Below are 10,203 nucleotides of genomic sequence, written 5' to 3'. Positions count from 1 at the left end.
TAGAAATCCTTTCTTTGATTCACTTGTAATTCACTATTTTTCCTAAATTTTTGCTGAAATTCCCACTGTACTACAGCATTAATATCTATGGTACGCAATTGGGGAGTATGTTTGCATGTACACGGGAATAAGTAGGTTTGCATCAGCAGGTTGCTATTGAAACCCACCCGCAAAGGGCTGGCAGCAGAGATTGCCTCCTAAGAGGTTGTATTGTTTTCCCCTCAGTGAATGTGCCACTAACTAATGGGAGAGAAGTATTGAAAATCATTTGGTTTCTCTGAGATTTATGATCCAAGTTAATTGTTTTGTTTGCCTCATTTATGGCAATTGACTGGATAAAGTACTTTTAATATTGCAATTTGGGCAAGAAGTTAAGGCCAGAGCAGTCAAAACATTACTCATCTCATTGGAGTACCTCAATTTTATGAGGCAACAAAATTAGATGTTCTTTTTAGAATGTCATTATATGTAACTCACTTCAATTCAAAGTGTAAGTATGTAACACCAAACTTTGTGCCAATGTATTATCTGTTCCTACAATAATCTTCCAAATAGCGGTTCCTATAAAATAGAAGTGTTTCTGGTTTTATACGTCCTTGCTGTTCAGTCCAACTCAAATATTGAAATGGACGACATGAAATTAGTGATTATTATTTGGGCTACAAAATAAAATACATTTGACATGATGGAAGCATTTGAGACGTTTATATCACCAATATTTAAATGTCAATTACTTGACGTAATGCCTAATATTTACTTAGTTTTCCTCCATAAAAGCTCCTTGGGAATGAAAGTATTTTTTCATTGTTCCTTACTAAGAAAACAACACAAACCAAGCAGAAGCCATTTCAGAGTCAGGGTTAGAGCACCAGGCTACAGCTGATCCTATAGCTGTTTCTCGTAAGGGCTTGTACTCATGCCCTGGCATCTCATATAGTTGTGGCTGAACAGGTTTGTTCATGTTGAAATTGTCATGAAGAAGATCATACCTTTTCACTACTCATCTTACTGTTTGCACAGTGACTCAGTGTTGTCGTTATGATTTGCTTGAATCTTCTTCTTTTGCTTTGAAAGTTTGGGGTGTCTCTGTGTGTGTATATATACACACACATAATATGTATATATATGTATATACATATATACTGACAGGCTTTTTTTTTGACATCTTCCTACTTTTTTTCTTGCCTTTCTTTCTTTCTTTCTTTCTTTCTTTCTTTCTTTCTTTCTTTCTTTCTTTCTTTCTTTCTTTCTTTCTTTCCTCTTCATTTAACCCTAGATCAATATAGTGAATTGTCACTAGGGAAAAGGTTTCCAAAGAACACTTATTCTACATTTCACTCTGAAGCACAGGTCAAAAGAGAACAGAGTTGTTGGAGTGGGGAATTTTCCTTGCCAGACACATTCACCTAGGCAGTTCTGCTATAAGGCTGTAGAACTTTGCTTTGGAGTCTGATACCTGCAACATCTTTGGAGAGTCTTGATATGATGGTGATTTGTGAGCTGACAAGATGCCCAATGTTACTGCTGGTCTGTTGATTAAGAGACTTACAGCTTAGAACTAGAAAGAGTAATTAGATCCAGAAGCAACTGTGGATACACCAAAATGTATACAGCCCTGGGGTGATATGGTTGTAAAACATGTAGCGAACAAATCGGGGGTTGCGTGGCTTTCCTTTTCTTCTTTGGTGAGAGTTAGAGATAGAGTAGGAATTACTGTAAAGAGCTCTTGATCTGGGAAAAAAGGGGTTTATTTCTTTGGAATAAATATCACACAGAAACTTTCCAGCCTAAACCTTTCATTAATTTCTCCATGTCATCTTAATATTTTTTAAATCTGAAAAAAAGTTATACTGAAAAAAAATCTCCCCACGTGTAATTTTTCCTCAAGTGAAGTGCATACCTTTCAAATTATAAACTTCTTACTTGTCCTAGGAAAATCCTCACTGTATAAATAATTGAAGTCATCTGCTGTGAACACAAGTATTCCTTCTCTAGCAGTCTAAAATATATGCCTAAGTACACATCTTGTACTTAGTACTTTAAATAGTAATTGCTCCCGTGAAGTTACTGGAAGCCCTTAAAAGGATTTGACAGTTTCCCCACAATCTTTCAGTGAATGTAGTAGCTGGGCTGAGCAGTGCTACATCCACTGATAATTCAGCAGCTGAGGAACTCAGTGGAGCCTGCTCCAAACTTCTCAGCTGTTGACAGGCTTGACTTGCTGAGAACACTGGTTAAATATAGAACAAGCGAGCTGAGCTCAACAAAGTCATTGCTGTAACACTGTGTGAAGAGAGCAGAAGAGGGGAAATACAATCTGAGAACTAAACTGCCAAAGCCTAACACCACCTAGCAACAGTAGAAAAAACTTCTAAACAAAAGTCTGAGTGAGACACAGACAGAGTATACCTCCTACTTCTCCTGCCTGGGATTTCTGCAAGAAGCAGCTCCGGTCTTCTGTTCTTTACTGTGTTTCTTTCATTACTTCAGCTGCTGGTAGACCTAGAAAAGTGGGAGAAGTTTCTCTCTCTGTGTTCTCCTGGGCTGGATCAGGCTACTACTGTGGTAATACTGTGGGACAAGCTACTGCGATCTTGCGGTGTAAAGGATATATTCCGGAGTTTGTGCTGTGGACAGGTAAGACTGAGCTAACGACTCCAATGCATTCTTTTTACAAGAAGTTATTTTATTTTCTAGTGACTCTTGTATCTTTCCTTCTATGAGCAATTGTCTGCATGATTTGGAAATGCCAATAGATGAAAACTGGGATAAAAGTTTCAGATTTTTATTTTTATGCTTTCATCTCAGAAAAAGATTGCTCAAATAACTTTTGCTCTTCTTAGAACAAGCATAATAAAGTAGAAAGTAGTAATACAAAAATTTTGTATAGATTTTTATATGTATCTTGCTCAATCTGCGTACATGCTGACAGAAGACAAACCAACATTTAAGAATAGAATACATATCACCCCTTACTAGTGATAGTCTAGCAGCTATTAAAAACAGTGACTGCCTGTGTGATAAGCAAGAAGAAATAGCCATTCAGTAAGTAAATTAACTGAATACTTTGTGACCCAGCGCATTTGGACTTTTTGTTTCCTTACTAACTTTTAGCGTACAGACACACCTGGTGCCTGTTGTGCTGTCCTTGTGACAACAGCTCTTGGTTTTCCCCCTTGCACTTATATGCATAGAATGAATATTAGTTTCTGCTCAATTGATAACCTGCATAATGCAACTGTCCTAAAGACTGACCTTATGTTTATTGTATGCAAGAGTGCTTGAGCTGCCTTGTTGTTGTTAAAGTGTTTGTTTCTTTTAGCAAAACAAATGAGAAACCAGTTCTCAGATGTTTTACCCTGACAGCAGAATGGAAGCCTGTTTGTCTATTGGAAATACCTATCGGATGGTCCCATGAGGGTAATGTAGTATGAGGGAGGCACTGCTTAGTATGATTTGCTTTGTCTATACTGATAAAAGCACTTTGACGAATGAATCCCCCCACTCTGTCTTTTAAAGCCATTTTCTCCAAACAAAGGAAATCTATTATGCATAGATTTTTAAAAGACACAGTGATTCCAAACTCATTGGCAATATGAATTCACTTATGAAGGGAAGATTTAAATAATGCACTTAATCCATGCAAAAACCCCGATCACAAATTTGTATAGAATTGTTTCAGATAAAAGATATTTGTCCTAAAGAAAGAATGGACTGAATCTGTGCTGACTGTGTGTTTGACATAGTCTGTGGACTCTGGGGCTGCTTCAGGAAGATGAGAAGCTCTTGCTTTAGCTAAATAATTCTAGTTTCATCCCTGCATACTATATAAATGACATCAACACCACATCTTAACAGTGACACGCTTGCAGGCTGGATGAAATTAAAATACTCTGAAACAACTTTGACTTGGTGGCTGAGAATGTAACTGCCTGTGAAACACCAAGATAAATATTAGGATGGAGGAAAATTCTTTAAAGCAAAAATGATATCGTTTACATTTTGTTTCATAGTAAAGGGCACACTACTTAAGCACTAAATAGGAGTACTTTTTGGTGACCATGATTTAATGTGATAATTGTTACTGTGGAATTACTACAGCACTATGGTATCCCAAACGTAAAGCTTGAAAGGGAACTTTGGTATTACTTTTTAATATAGACATATCCCGAGAAAGTTATTTTTTTGTAAGAAATAAGTACAGTGAGAACTAAATCTGACACAAATTGATTTGTACAGTTTTTTTAATCTTGACATTAGAATAAAAATCACTGTTTCTTATTTTGACTAAGTTAATCGGCAAATAAGGTGGAGAAGTGGCAAACTTGACTTTCTGAATATATAGGGATGACAACGTTTGGGAAAATGCTATCCTAATTATTGACTGCTTTTTGGTTTTAGTTGTTGCACCACATAATGTATGGGTTTACAGGTTTGTTTTTCTTGCACAATTTATATTTAGCAAAGTTTTCAAAAGCCAAAGGCAAATTTACTAGCCTGATAACTATCAAATTAAATTACTTTTGAACGGTCTGATAGCAACTTCCAACTCTAACACATGGAAGGAGTTGTCGTTTTACATACATCTGTCTTCCTTTCTATTTCAAAATGGAGGAAGAAGCTAAAATTACTCTTCTCAACAGGTGTCCACAAAGAGGCTCTGGGATTTTCCAATCAAATCAGTGGAATATGTAATGTGGCTATTCAACAGATGGCTTCATATTTGAAGAAGAGCCAAATCTACTAATGACTGCAGTGAAACCAAACTCAATTTTATATCAAATCGAAAAGTAATTTAGGTTTTGGTGATATATTCCATTGTAGAGATTTTCCTGGAAGACAAGCAGACGTAGCACAGCCATTTATTTTCCTCATTATATGTTTTGGTTTTGTTTATGTTCCCATAATTGTGGAATGAATGGTGCCTTTCATGGTGCTAAAGACTGTTTCCCTCTCAATTGGAATACGCTTCCAGACTCTGCCTGTGGCTCATTCTTTCACCTTCATTACAGCAGTATTATAATTTATGGCCTCTTTTAGCCAATCCAGCAACAGCTAAAGTTGTCATCTGAACTGTCATCACCTCAGTGTTTCAATCTCTTTATAGAATGTCTGGTTCTTTTTAACATCTAATTCAAAGGCTCAAAATTCATTTTCAAAGCTCAGCACTGTTCTGTCCTTGCCTACACCTGCTCTGATTTTCCTATACTCCTCCTGCTCATATCTGGTAGACTATTAACCTTTGGTCTTGGTGTTAACTGGTCTGTCCTCTAAGCCAATGGCTTTAGTAAGCTAGAAATTGACCTAATGACATATGAGATTTTTGCCGTGCCTCTCACTGTAGCACCTGACAGTGATGTAATGGAAAGACTATACTTCTCTATTAACAAAGCTATTTCAATGAAGGTAGGACTCCTGAAGGTATAGTTGTGCTTCCTGGAAGCAGCTTGTGGAGTAAGCACAAAAAATATTGGGAAATCTCTACTTTTGTTAGTATGCCCTGTTTTGTTCCTCTGGGTCACGATTTTGCCAGTGTAGCCATACACTTATTAAAAGCCTTTTATTGAGAAGTGGGCCTGTGAGAACCTTATGAGGTTCAACAAAGCCAAGTGCAGTGTCCTACACCTGGGTCATTGCACTGGGTTTTCAGTACATGATGGGGGATGATGTGATTGAGAGCAGCCCTGCAGAGAAGGGCTTGGGGGTGCTGGTGGATGAGAAGCTTGACATGAGCCGGCAATGTGTGCTCACAGCCCAGAGGCCAACCGTGTCCTGTGCTGCATCAAAAGAAGTGTGGTCAACAGGGCGAGGGAAGTGATTCTGCCCCTCTGTTCCTTTCCTGTGATACCTCATCTGGAGCACTGTGTCCAGTTCTGGAATCCTCAACTTAAGAAGGATATGGAGCTGTTGGAACGGGTCCAGAGGAGGCTACAAAGATGATCAGAGGGCTGGAGCACCTTCCCTACGAGGACAGGCTGAGAGAGTTGGGGTTGTTCAGCCTGGAGAAGAGAAGGCTCTAAGGAGATCTTATAGCGACCTTCCAGTGCCTGAAGGGGCTACAGGAAAGCTGGAGAGGGGCTGTTCATAAAGGCTTGTGGGGATAGGACGAGGGGGGATGGGTATAAACTGGAGAGAGGCAGTTTTAGACTGGACATTAGGAAGAATTTCTTCATGCTGAGGGTGGTGAGGCACTGGCACAGGTTGCCCAGGGAAGTTGTGGCTGCCCCATCCCTGGAGGTGTTCAAGGCCAGGTTGGATGGGGCCTTGGGCAGCCTGGGCTGGTGGGATGTCCCTGCCCATGGCAGGGGGGTTGGAACTGGATGATCTTTAAGATCCCTTCTAACCCAAACTGTTCTATGATTCTATGCTTCTATGATACAGGTGTATATGTAAAACTCCTCCTGATACAGGATCTTTCTGTTGGCACGGATTCCACACATGCTTAATTTAAGGCTTTTGTAACCTCTTCTAATTTGGTTGATATTCCCCCAGTCATAAATTAAGAAAATGCCTCAGAGCTGTGCTGAGTCAGAGCCAGGTTTATGCCACTGAATTGAGAGTCAGGTCTCAGTGTTCAATGATTAGCAGGTAAATTTCCAGTACCCTCGAGAGCATTTAACGAAAAGGATTGTCTATATTCCTGTCCAAATAATTTTTTTCCTAGGAGACATTTTACTTTTTCTCTTATTTCCTGTTTCTTTCCTCCCTTTCTCAAGGTCTGTTGTTGCAGTTTGTCATAATATTTTAAGATATGAACTGAATCTGGAGGCAGAGATTTTGTCCTTCTACGTGTCTAAAGGACCATTTGGAGAAATATAGTTATAATATTTGTGAAGAAGCCATATGAAACAACAACTCAAAGGAGAAGGGACTCCACTCCATCTATTCCTATTTTGACAAAAATATTTTGTATATAAAACCTGATATAAAAAATGAAAGCTAGAAAAGTGTATGTGATCAAATAATGATAATCTGTTCTATACAATCTTGTAAATATATCTTTAGAAGAAGCACAAACACCTATACTTTTCACCCTCATCCTCTTATTCTGGTGCTTTTCACATTTAGCCTTTTCTCTTTTAATTTCTCTCAGTGTTTTCTACTGAAAGGTGCTTCCTAATTTTATACAGAATACCGTGAATTATTTGGGAAACACAGGCTTTCCCTGGTATTGAGGATATTGGGCAACTGAGGAAATATTTATTATTAAATAATTAAGATTTATTAAACTCTCTTTTTCTTATTTAGTAGCTAGTATTTCTACCAAGTTAGCGATACTAGAAAAATAAAGCATATATGACTCAGTCCTGTAGTTATTCTTTGAGGTGCTTTGAGTGTCCAAAGGACAGGAACAACTGTACATGTTTCCTCTTCAGGAGAGACGGTGTGAGTGTCCCATCATGTTGAAAATTCTGTGACACCTGATGTATTTGTGAAAATTGTGCCTCTCTGGATACTTGATTAGATTTTTCTTTTTATTTTGGATCTTTTCACCTACTCCTCCAGCTTCTGCAGATAATCTGCCCTTTCTGTATAACTTTTTATTCTTACTACCATGGCAAAATAAGTACTGATACCAATGTAAACACAAAGTCTTCCTAAACTGGGACAGCTTTTTTTTTGGTTTGTTTTAAATTCAAGATCGTTTTTCTCTATCATTATCATTCTGCTTTGGCTGGACTATATCTCTAAATCTTTTCCACAAGTAAAGTATGCAAATTCTAGCTCTAAAGATGTTATGTAGGATTACATAGACTGTAGTAGCCTCCAAAATAATTTACACAAGTTGCAAACATAGAGAAAGAGACAATTCCTACCATTAAAGCATAAATCCCAAAAGAGCAATTGCATTTTATTTTGAAATCATTCTCCTATAGATACCCAGCTGTTAAGTATGTGATTTATCCTGAGCTCTTTAGATGGTAGTGTTGTGAGGCAATGAAATGGCATTCCTTAGTTCCCCCCCCCGCCGTAAATAGAAAATTGTTATGTATGACATTATAGCACTGAAAAGAAAATGAAGAATTCCAACATCCACTTCCTTAATTTTACAGCTCTGTGAGAGCCGAAACTTAATCAGAAATGCATAAGTGCATGTGTGCCTGTGTGCCTTTTGCAAGAAAAGAAATGCTTTTTGGCATTACAGAATGCATTTCTTAGGGAGTGGGACAAACACATCCGAAGTACAGGGAAATAGGCTGGAGCTTGTACTTTTTCCCTTAAATGGGCAACCCGTTACTTGCTGTTCGCTGACACAAGCAAAGGGGTGTGTGAATCTAAAAGATTGCTGTACAATGTCCAAATGAGTTTCATTTCAAAGCTGATAAAATAGCAATTAAAAACTTAATTTCTGTGATGCGTGGGCAGGCTCATTCAGATGTAAACCAGTGGGGTTTCAGAACAAGAGCAAAAATCTTGATAAATTTCCAATAAACCTTTTCAGTTTGGTTCATACACTTTAAAAGCTCTTAAATAGAGCAAGGGTTGCTTTCTTTGCTTTTCCTTTTTGGGGAAGTGGTGTCAAAGCGTATAACATTTTGTGATTAATGATGTTCAAAAGCTTATTCCAGTGCATATGTAAAAGTAATATTTTGGAAGATATATCTGCTTTCTCTATGAAGTCTATAGTATTAGAGGCTTGTAGGTTTGAGGGGTAGGTATCTAAGTAAATAATGTGTGGATAGCACAAGCTACAGCTTCACTAACAAACTTGTAAAAAAATGAGGAAAAAGTGGATTATATTGTAATAACAGAAAAGGATTTCATTAGAGACTGGATTTAAGGCTGCTCCTGGTAAAACAAAGTAATTGAAAATAAAAGCTCATGTGTTTCTGGTACAAGAAATTTCATCAGAGTGTATCGGACTGCTTGCATTTTTCCGAAAATATAAAGGAAATGAACGCAACAGAAAGCAAAAGACTGCTAACATCAGTGTAATCGAATAGCTGCCAACTTGCCTTGTTTATCTAAGAGATCTCTGTGAAAATAAGGTCTTTCCCACACATGCATGAGTCATAGGATGTAATGGGGCTAAGCAGACTCGCTTCAGCTTTCTAATGTGCACATATCTAAACTAACCTGGTTTAATGGCTGTTCCTGTAACTAAATGAGATCTAGCTTGACAACAGGAAGGGAGAAGTGGTGGTGAGTTCATGGTGCTATTTCAGTGCAATAACCTGAATGTTAAGGAAACGATGGAATTTCCATTTATTGGGAAAACTGCAGTTACTGTGACAACAAATATACACTAAAGGAAAACATATACAAATTATCCTCAAGTCCAGTCTTGTGAACTCAGTAGACAGGATGTTCATAAAACCTCACATTGTCTAGTTATGTGGCTTAAAGGACATGTTTACTTTTAATGTATATAACTCAGATGGTTGAAAAAATATCCCTTTAAAAGCCATAAGATGGGTAGCAAAGCATGTGTGGTTACCCATGACTGAGTTTTTAAAAAATTAGACATAATAAATTCCTGTGTGTGTCATTTTTACATATCCCCAAAAATCTCACTTATCCCCCCACCTGTAATCACAAAACCTCTTGGATCTCACTTTTAAAGTAAAGGTTACAGTAGTTCTTCCATAGTGTGTTATTTCTCCTCCTTGTGTTCTTCTACAAGGACTTCTGTAATAAATAACAACACAAATTATATTCCAGTAGATAAGGATTTCAGTTCCTCAATATGATAAAATTCTTTAGAGAAAAAGTAACATCCTGATTTCTTACTGTGGGCAAGACATAGAAGGAATGGAATGATGTCCTTGGGCATGTCAAACAGTGCAGAACAAGATGTCACTTTTGCATGGAATGACACAGATGGCAATAGAGTTCCTGAGTGCCAAAGGGACCGCATGTTATGTGGCAGTTTGGCTGTGGGAACCACTGCTACTTTGAGTGACAGGAGCCAGAGGCTGGAATCCGAGTCACAAAAGGTATCACACTGCAAATAGTAAAAGGCAGGGTCAGAGTAGGCTGTCCTTTCAATGAGATGCACCACTTATGGAGCTACAGAACCAGAATTTAGGTGGAAGGAACTGACAAAGGTTGTCCAGTCTCACTCAAAGGGAGTAACTCCAGAGTTTGATCAGGTTTCTTGGGTCTTTGGTTATTTGCAGTTATATTAAGTATTTTTAATTGGTAATTATTATAAGGTCTCACATCTTATTTGGATCACAAAGTTTTGAACATGGCTGATTG

General features: G+C 37.9%; 1 protein-coding gene across 3 annotated transcripts in view; it reads left to right on the top strand.

Moving 5' to 3' along the window:
- Positions 1 to 2,162: 2,162 nt before the first annotated feature.
- The window catches only part of FILIP1 (filamin A interacting protein 1), a 113,771-nt gene continuing 105,730 nt past the window's right edge, over positions 2,163 to 10,203 (top strand). For all 3 annotated transcript variants that reach the window (XM_054062224.1, XM_009564759.2, XM_054062223.1), the window contains exon 1: positions 2,163 to 2,637. The gene's annotated coding sequence lies outside the window, so the exon portion shown is untranslated. The remainder of the gene's footprint in view (positions 2,638 to 10,203) is intronic.

This window comes from Cuculus canorus, chromosome 3 (assembly GCF_017976375.1).
Source record: "Cuculus canorus isolate bCucCan1 chromosome 3, bCucCan1.pri, whole genome shotgun sequence".
In the NCBI taxonomy this organism is placed as follows: Eukaryota; Metazoa; Chordata; class Aves; order Cuculiformes; family Cuculidae; genus Cuculus; species Cuculus canorus.
The sequence above is the reverse complement of the archived record's forward strand: the minus strand, read 5'-3'. Positions and strand labels throughout refer to the sequence as shown.